The sequence below is a fragment of the Bos taurus genome, chromosome 27, assembly GCF_002263795.3.
Source record: "Bos taurus isolate L1 Dominette 01449 registration number 42190680 breed Hereford chromosome 27, ARS-UCD2.0, whole genome shotgun sequence".
Taxonomy (NCBI): domain Eukaryota; kingdom Metazoa; phylum Chordata; class Mammalia; order Artiodactyla; family Bovidae; genus Bos; species Bos taurus.
The window spans coordinates 20,892,732-20,901,167 of NC_037354.1; the positions used below are offsets into that span (position 1 = coordinate 20,892,732).

Genomic DNA, 8,436 nt, shown 5'->3' on the forward strand with positions numbered 1-8,436 from the left:
TGCACAAAAGAGCATTACCCTTAATAGTGCGCCTCTCTAGTGAAGAGAAGCCTGCTAGACTACTGTTTGAACTTAATACAATGTTGTCAATGTGCGCCTTAGAGTGGAGGAAGCAATGGGGAGGGAACAAGCCCTGTTTCTACCTCACGGTTTTCCAAAAATGTGCCTTGTTATTTTCCAGAATGATTTCGAGACTAATTTAAATATCCAAACTGGGGTTCAGAATGTTGAATAAATAAGATTAGTGGCATGTGCCTTTATTTTTCTAGAAATGTAGACATAATGCTGCATGCTAATGTTTAGAAATTATAATAAATTTCAAAACAGAAATGTTAAGCCAGTTATAATAAAAAAAAGCCTCATATCTAGTCTACCAGGATTTATTTTCAAATTTTAATAAGGGTATAAGGAATGTGCAGTGAACCAGAGACTCAGATTACAGAAATGCTAAACAGAGCATTTATAGTTCTGTGACATAAAAGGAGGCTAGGGACAAAGCAATCTCAGAGTCTAGGGAATGAAATCTTGACTTGTCTTTTAATCTTTATGCACACAACCGCAAAATGCAGGGCAAATGCTATCCTGGTACCATGGGAAACTGTCAATATTGATATTGCTTATAGATAAACAGAACTTACAATGGGAAAACAAACTAAGCAAACCAACTTAACTATGTCAAAGAAGTCCAATTAAATCATTTTTGAGAATGATTTAATTATTTGTGAATTAAATATTCACCATTCACCATTATGTGAATATTCACCATGCCTTTCATTAAATGTCATTAAATGTATATCAATATAATTATAAGTTATTTGAATTTTAAAATGATGTGTTTGTATTTAGTTTCTTGATCACCCTCTTTCAGATCACAACTTATAAAATGGCATTAGCTAACTTATAAGCCAGCCTTCAACAGTGTGTGAACCAAGAACTTCAGATGTTCAAGCTGGATTTAGAAAAGGCAGAAGAACCAGAGATCAAATTGTCAACATCCATTGGATCATAGAAAAAGCATAGGAATTCCAGAAAAGCATCTACTTGTGTTCATAGACTATGCTAAAACCTTTGACTGTGTGGATCACAGCATACAGTGGAAATTTTAAAGAGATGGGAATATCAGACCACCTTACCTGCCTCCTGAGAAATCTGTATGCAGGTCAAGAGCCAACAGTTAAAACCAGATGTGAAACAACAGACTGGTTCCAAACTGGGAAGGGGTACATCAAGGTTGTATATGGTCACCCTGCTTATTTAACTTACATGCACAGTACATCATATGAAATGCTGGGCTGGATGAAGCACAAGCTAGAATCAAGATTGCCAGAAGAAATATCAATAACCTCAGATATGCAGATGATACCACCCTTATGGCAGAAAACAAAGAGGAACTAAAGAGCCTCTTGATGAAAGTGAAAGAGGAGAGTGAAAAATATGGCTTAAAACTTAACATTCAAAAAACAAAGTTCTAATGAGGTGGATGAAACTGGAGCCTATTATACAGAGTGAAGTAAGCCAGAAGGAAAAACACCAATACAGTATAATAACGCATATATATGGAATTTAGAAAGATGGTAACAATAACCCTGTGTACAAGACAGCAAAAGAGACACTGATGTATAGAACAGTCTTATTGACTCTATGGGAGAGGGAGAGGGTGGGAAGATTTGGGAGAGTGGCATTGAAACATGTAAAATATCATGTATGAAACGAGATGCCAGTCCAGGTTCGATGCACGATACTGGATGCTTGGGGCTAGTGCACTGGGACGACCCAGAGGGAGGGTATGGGGAGGGAGGAGGGAGGAGGGTTCAGGATGGGGAACACATGTATACCTGTGGCGGATTCATTTTGATATTTGGCAAAACTAATACAATTATGTAAAGTTTAAAAATAAAATAAAATTAAAAAAAAAAACCAAAAAAAACCAAAAAAACAAAGATCATGGCATCCAGTCCCATCTCTTCATGGCAAATATATGGGGAAACAATGGAAACTATGAGAGGCTTTATTTTCTTGAGCTCCAAAATCACTACAGATGGTGACTGCAGCTCTGAAATTAAAAGACGCTTGCTCCTTGGAAGAAAAGTTATGACCAACCTAGACAGTCTCTGCTATTAAAAAGCAATGACATTGCTTTGCTGACAAAGCAATGATTTGTCTGTCTAGTCAAAGCTATGATTTTTCCAGTAATCATGTATGGATGTGAGAGTTGGACCATAAAGAAAACTGAGTGCTGAAGAATTGATGCTTTTTAATTGTGGTGTTGGAGAAGATTCTTGAGAGTCCCTTGGACTGCAAGGAGATCCAACCGGTCAATCCTATAGGAAATCGGTCCTGAATATTCATTGGAACAACTGATGCTGAAGCTCCAATACTTTGGCCACCTGATGCAAAGAGCTGACTCATTGGAAAAGACCCTGATGCTGGGAAAGATTGAACGCAGGAGAAGAAGGGGATGACAGAGGACAAGATGGCTGGATGGCATCACTGAGCTCCAGGAGATGGTGAAGAACACGAAAGCCTGACATGCTGCAGTCCATGGGGTCGCAAAGAGTGGGAGACGGCTGAGCGACTGAACAACAACTTATAACAGATCCTCAATAAACATATTTTTGAAATATTTATGGTGTCAAAGAAGTTGACATCTTCAAAAAATTACAGCAAGTATACATTTCATGGTTCCCAAAATGGACACAAAAATTAAATATAATGACCTCATAGCAAGAATTATTGTAATAATATTGATAATCATTGATATTATAGCAATACCAATGAATACTTAAGATTATCTGCTTTGTAAAAGCACAGCTATAAATGTAATCAATTTTCTCAACAAATGTAAGAGATAACTTTTTCTTTCATCCATTTTTCTAGGTGAGGAAGACCGCAGCACACTGAGGTTAAATATCTTGCCCACAGTCACGTAGCTAGTAAGAAGAGATCCAGAATTTGAAGCCAGGAAGTGTTGTGATTTTTTTCAGAATCTGTGATTTTTTTTTTCCCCATGATGTTAAAATGCTAGACTTCATAAGCCAATCAACCATTAGGGAGTACATAATGAGAATCTTTCCAGTCATTTTAAGATATAAATCTTTCATTTAAATTGCTAAATTATCAAGGGCAAAAATAATTCTGTCAGGAGAGAAGAAATAAGAGAATAGAAAATGTAACATTCCATATTATTTACAACAAAGTATATCTTAGTTGAATTTACTGGGTGAAAAAGCGTACCAATATTAAAAATGAGTTAGAGATATAAAATTTTGCAAATCAGTTAATATTTTCTTAGAGATTATTGTTTTAAAAGTAAGTATTATAATATTAAGAAGATTTGATGTTGACTTCACATTTTCCGATTTTAACATTTTAATTTATTGTAAGCAATATGCTTACAGGGGACATACTACATGCAGAGCACTGTTAGGTATGCTTTACAAATGTGAACTTAGTTCTAAAGGATCTTTTTGAAAATCAGCTTACTGATGAAAAACTGAGATAAAATGACTTGCCTCATGTCATGGCTAGCAAGTTTAGAGGCAGGATTCAAAATCTTGGAAGGCTTTCTTAGTGTCCATACTTTATCTTCCATGTTCTTTAAATAAGGATCTTGTATATAATAACAAATAAATCATAAAAAATAAAAATATTGAGTTTCTGTTTCCAGGAACAGTGAAAATTCTATCATATCTTTCTTAAATAAATAGTGCCATGCTTCTTTATTGAATAGAATTTTATAGCATTTATATTCTATTTTTGAAGGCCTCATTTTACTCATTTTTTTGTTTTTTCCTATGTTGTATGAATATAGCAAGTTATTTGGATGCAAAGAGCTTATTTTGAGACATAAAATAATTCCAGTAACCAATTTTCTAACAATTCTCCTTAATCTGCCTCAGCTAATAAATATTTTAAAATATAAGAAATACAGTGCTTTTGATAAAGATTTTGGAGACAGGCTGGAATATTTGCTATGCCAGTGTGTACCACAGTAAAAACAAAATGAAATGAACAAGTAAACAAACAGAATCTCTTCGATATGATGTGAAAACAGCCAAGGAAGACTGTTCGCTTTGGTTAAATCAATGCAGTGTGAAGTCTGTGTAAATTTGTTGTAAGCATTATGACAGATGGGAGAGAACTCATTTAAATTTCAAAAACTCTTGCCTTGCAAAGGAATTTTCTTAGGATAATTTGTATTCATATCTAAAAGCAGGAGCCTCAAGACTAAGCATTGCGATTGCCTTTTATAATACAGGTTACGGGAGCTCCTTTTCTTTATTTTTCTGAATCATCCTCTTCTTTGAACTATTATTCAGGAGATGGTGTTGCTTTTTGTCCTTTGTGGGATTTCTTCGTTGGGCTGACGATAAAAAGTTGCCAATTCCTTTCATGCTCATTATCACGTTCATTGTTCTCCTTGTGTGTGCTTAGTCACTCAGTCATGTCTGACTCTTTGCGACTCCATGACTATAGCCCGCCAGGCTCCTCTGTCCATGGGATTCTCCAGGCAAGAACCCTGGAGTGGGTTGCCTGCCCTCCTCCAGGGGATCTTCCCAACCCAGAGACTGAACCCAGGTCTCCCGTATTACAGGTGCATTCTCTACTGACTTCGGTGCTTTGGGGATGATGTCCTGTCCTGTAGAGAGCTGCTAACTCCGTCAGATCTATTCAGGTATCTGAATTGTATAACAATGTTCTAATCTTGGACTGCAAGGAGATCCAACCAGTCCATTCTAAAGGAGATCAGTCCTGGGTGTTCATTGGAAGGACTGATGCTAAAGCTGAAACTCCAGTACTTTGGCCACCTCATGCGAAGAGTTGACTCATTGGAAAAGACTCTGTTGCTGGGAGGGATTGGGGGCAGGAGGAGAAGGGGACGACAGAGGATGAGATAGCTGGATGGCATCACCTACTTGATGGACATGAGTTTGAGTGAACTCCAGGAGTTGGTGATGGACAGGGAGGCCTGGCGTGCTGTGAGTCACGGGGTCTCAAAGAGTCGGACACAACTGAGCAACTGAACTGAATTGAACGATTGTTTTCATCATAGATGTGGTAAATTAGACCAGATGTAATGACAGAGACCCGAATTCAGTCCCTAGGTCAGGAAAATCCCCTGGAGGAGGAAATGGCAACCCACTCCAGTATTCTTGCCTGGAGAATTCCATGGACACAGGAGGCTGGCGGGCGACAGGCCATAGGGTTGCAAAGAGTCGGACACAACTGGGAGACTAACACACATGGTAAATTGAAGAGTTTACCTTTAAGTCACCAAGGCTTGAGTACATATTTTTAAATAGGTCATTGCTACAGATCACAAAGCCTGTCTTCTATTTGTGTTACATATCCCTAGAGGGGAGTGTGAGCACCAAGGGACAACCATGTAAAGAAGCAAGAGGGTAGCCATGTGCAAGTCAAGAAGAGAAGCTTCAGGAAAAACCAGACCTTCTGACACCCTGAGCTTGGGCTTCAGCCTCCAGAACTGTAAAAACTAAATTTCTGTTGTTTGAGCCACCCAGTCCATTCAGTGTGGTGTTTTAATATGGCAGCTCTAACAAACAGTCCTGAATCAGTTTTCTACTGCCTCACTAACACATTAACACAAATCCAGTGGCTTTAAAAGAATGCAAATGCATTTTTTTTTTACAGTTCTCTAGTTTCCACAGATCTTACTGTTCTAATTGTAAGTTGTCAATGAGCTGCCTTACTTTCTCAACAGTTTAAGGGAAAAATCTATGTTCTTGCCTTTCGCAGCCTCTAGAGGACACTCACAGAGTTTAGCCTATGGCCTTTTTTCCTTCATCATCAAAACCAGAAACTGTATCTCTTTGGCCTTTCTTCCATCATCACTTCCTCTGACCTTCTTCTGCCTCCCTCCTCTACTTTTGTGGATCCTGGTTATTACCTTGGACCCACTCAGATAAATCCAGAACAATCTCCTTATTTTGTCAGCTGATGATCAACCTTAAATCCATGTGCAGACTCAATTCTCCTTTGCCTTGAAACATAACATTCTTCTGGGAATTAGGATGTGGATAGCTTTCTGGGGGAGAGGATTTTCTGCTGACCATAGTCTTATCACCGGGCCTTGTTTATTCTTAAAAAGTAGGGTTCTGGGTTTTTTTTTTGTTTTTTTACTATCACTGTTCTGGAAATGGGTATGACATTGAAACCTCCACAATAGTGAGGGTTAGGTTATTGCCTAGCAGACCCAGACATTTTCTGCTTATATAGGTCAAGTAGCCCTTTAAGAGGCTACTCAACATTCCCAGGTCATAAGTATTTATTTCATTTCTAGACATTTAGCATGAAGAACTAACTCTTTCCTTTCACAAATATCCTGCTGGGCTACCCATTTGTCACACCTTATCAGGAGCCTTCCCTGGTGGCTCAGGTGGTAAAGTGTCTGCCTACAATGCAGAAGACCCAGGTTCGATCCCTGGGTCAGGAAGATGCTCTGGAGAAGGAAAAAGCAACCCACTCCAGTACTTTTGCCTGGAAAATCCCATGGATGGAGGAGCGTGGTGGGCTACAGTCCATGGGGTCGCAAAGAGTCAGACATGACTGAGCAACTTCACTTCACATCAGAAGCCAGAGATCAAGAGAGTTATGTGTTCCATAACTCTCAGTCCAAAAAGTAGAAGGGTAGAGAAAGTGGTGGAGAAGGCAATGGCACCCCACTCCAGTACTCTTGCCTGGAAAATCCCATGGACGGAGGAGCCTGGTAGGCTGTAGTCCATGGGGTCGCTAAGAGTCGGACACGACTGAGCAACTTCACTTTCACTTCTCACTTTCACGCATTGGAGAAGGAAATGGCAACCCACTCCAGTGTTCTTGCCTGGAGAATCCCAGGGATGGGGAAGCCTGGTGGGCTACCGTCTATGGGGTCGCACAGAGTCGGACACGACTGAAGCGACTTAGCAGCAGCAGCAGCAGAGAAAGTGGAGAGTGAATCTGGAGTAGTAAATAAGAAAATTTTAAGCTCACCAACTCTCACCATCAAATCCATCATCAACGCCCACTAAATTCGCCTTTTAATATCTCCCTACTTCTCCCCTTTACCACTGACACCCTCCAAGTCAGATGGTTTCATCAATTTTCCCTGACACCACTGTAATAATTTCCTAACCAGTCAACTTGTGGTCAACCACACTTCCCCACCTCCACATGACAGTCAACTTTTAAAATTGAAATATGTCTCATTCATCCCATTTCCAAAGCACTCATGTCTTTCTGCTGCTCTGAAGATAAACTCCTCAATCCGTGGCTTCCTACCTACAGCTCAGCTTTAGCTGAAACCTTGCTTCCCACATCTGAAATTTTTACCGTAGCCACATTGGCCTCACTCTGGTCGTTGATGTTCTCGTGTTCCTGTCTTTTTTCAGGCATTTGGATGCATTGTTTTCTCCACCCCCTCTGTTCTTTCTCCCTTTTCAGCAATTCAGTTTCCATTCCCTCTTTGGATGGTAAGTGTTCCTTTCTGAGTTGTCAGATTATGTAGACATCCACTATTGTTTTTTGCCTCCCTACACTCTTTACTGTCTTTTCTGTGTCCCGCGGAAGGTTCCAGGAACTACATTGCTCAGAATCACCTTTCCCGTGTGATTCTTGGTGAGAGTTGGCTAAGGAGTAGTGCTTTCAAGAGAGTTGGAAGTCAAAAGAGGGAGCTCTTTATTCTCTGAAATCGAATGCAGGGAGATCAAACAGCAAAGACAGAGCTTGGCTTTGATGCCTTTTGGAAACTATCAGTAGCTTCTGAAGACGTTATGAGAGAGAACGGAGATGTGTAGATGAGTAATTATGTGTGTTCATGGAAGCTAAGGGTCCAAGTGGAAAGAACATCATAGAATATAGGTTCTAGAACATACTCTGTCACTGACCAAGTGACCCTAGATAAATTTTTTGAAGAGTTTTTATTCTCTCATTTTCAAAGAGGTTTTTTTTTTTTTTTTTTTTTCTTAGCCATGAGTAGGAAAAACTACGGCACATGTGAAGTTGCTATAACGTGAGTGATACTCAGTCTACCTCAGTTCCCTTAGCTGTGGTAGAAGGGTCCATTCTGCTTTTGAGCCCCTAGGCTGACATCTCGTAATGATTCCAGGAGATTTCTGGATAAGAATTTGTTTAATGAGGTAATTGCCTAGTGGTCCAGTAGTTATGACTCTATGGTGTCACTGCTTAGGGTCTAGGTTTGATACCTGGTCTGGAACTGAATTCCTGCTTTATGAAGTTTGTTCAGGCTTACATAAATTGACGTTTTTACCACTTTAAAGCTTATTTAAACTAGATGAGTCTGTCACTCTAGTTTTGAAACCAAACTTCCCTAAACTCAGGACATTCATGGTTTAAAAATATTACTTAAAAATGAGCTCACATTCATTTTTTTCTTAACTGGCATTTTGTGTCTCCTTAATAAGACACGAGTCATGAGGA

General features: G+C 39.4%; 1 non-coding gene across 1 annotated transcript; it reads left to right on the forward strand.

Annotated features, from left to right (window-relative positions):
• Window positions 1-6,382: 6,382 nt before the first annotated feature.
• Window positions 6,383-6,455, forward strand: TRNAC-ACA (transfer RNA cysteine (anticodon ACA)). The gene has a single exon. It is a non-coding gene; the product is annotated as a tRNA-Cys (tRNA).
• The last annotated feature ends 1,981 nt before the right edge of the window (window positions 6,456-8,436 follow it).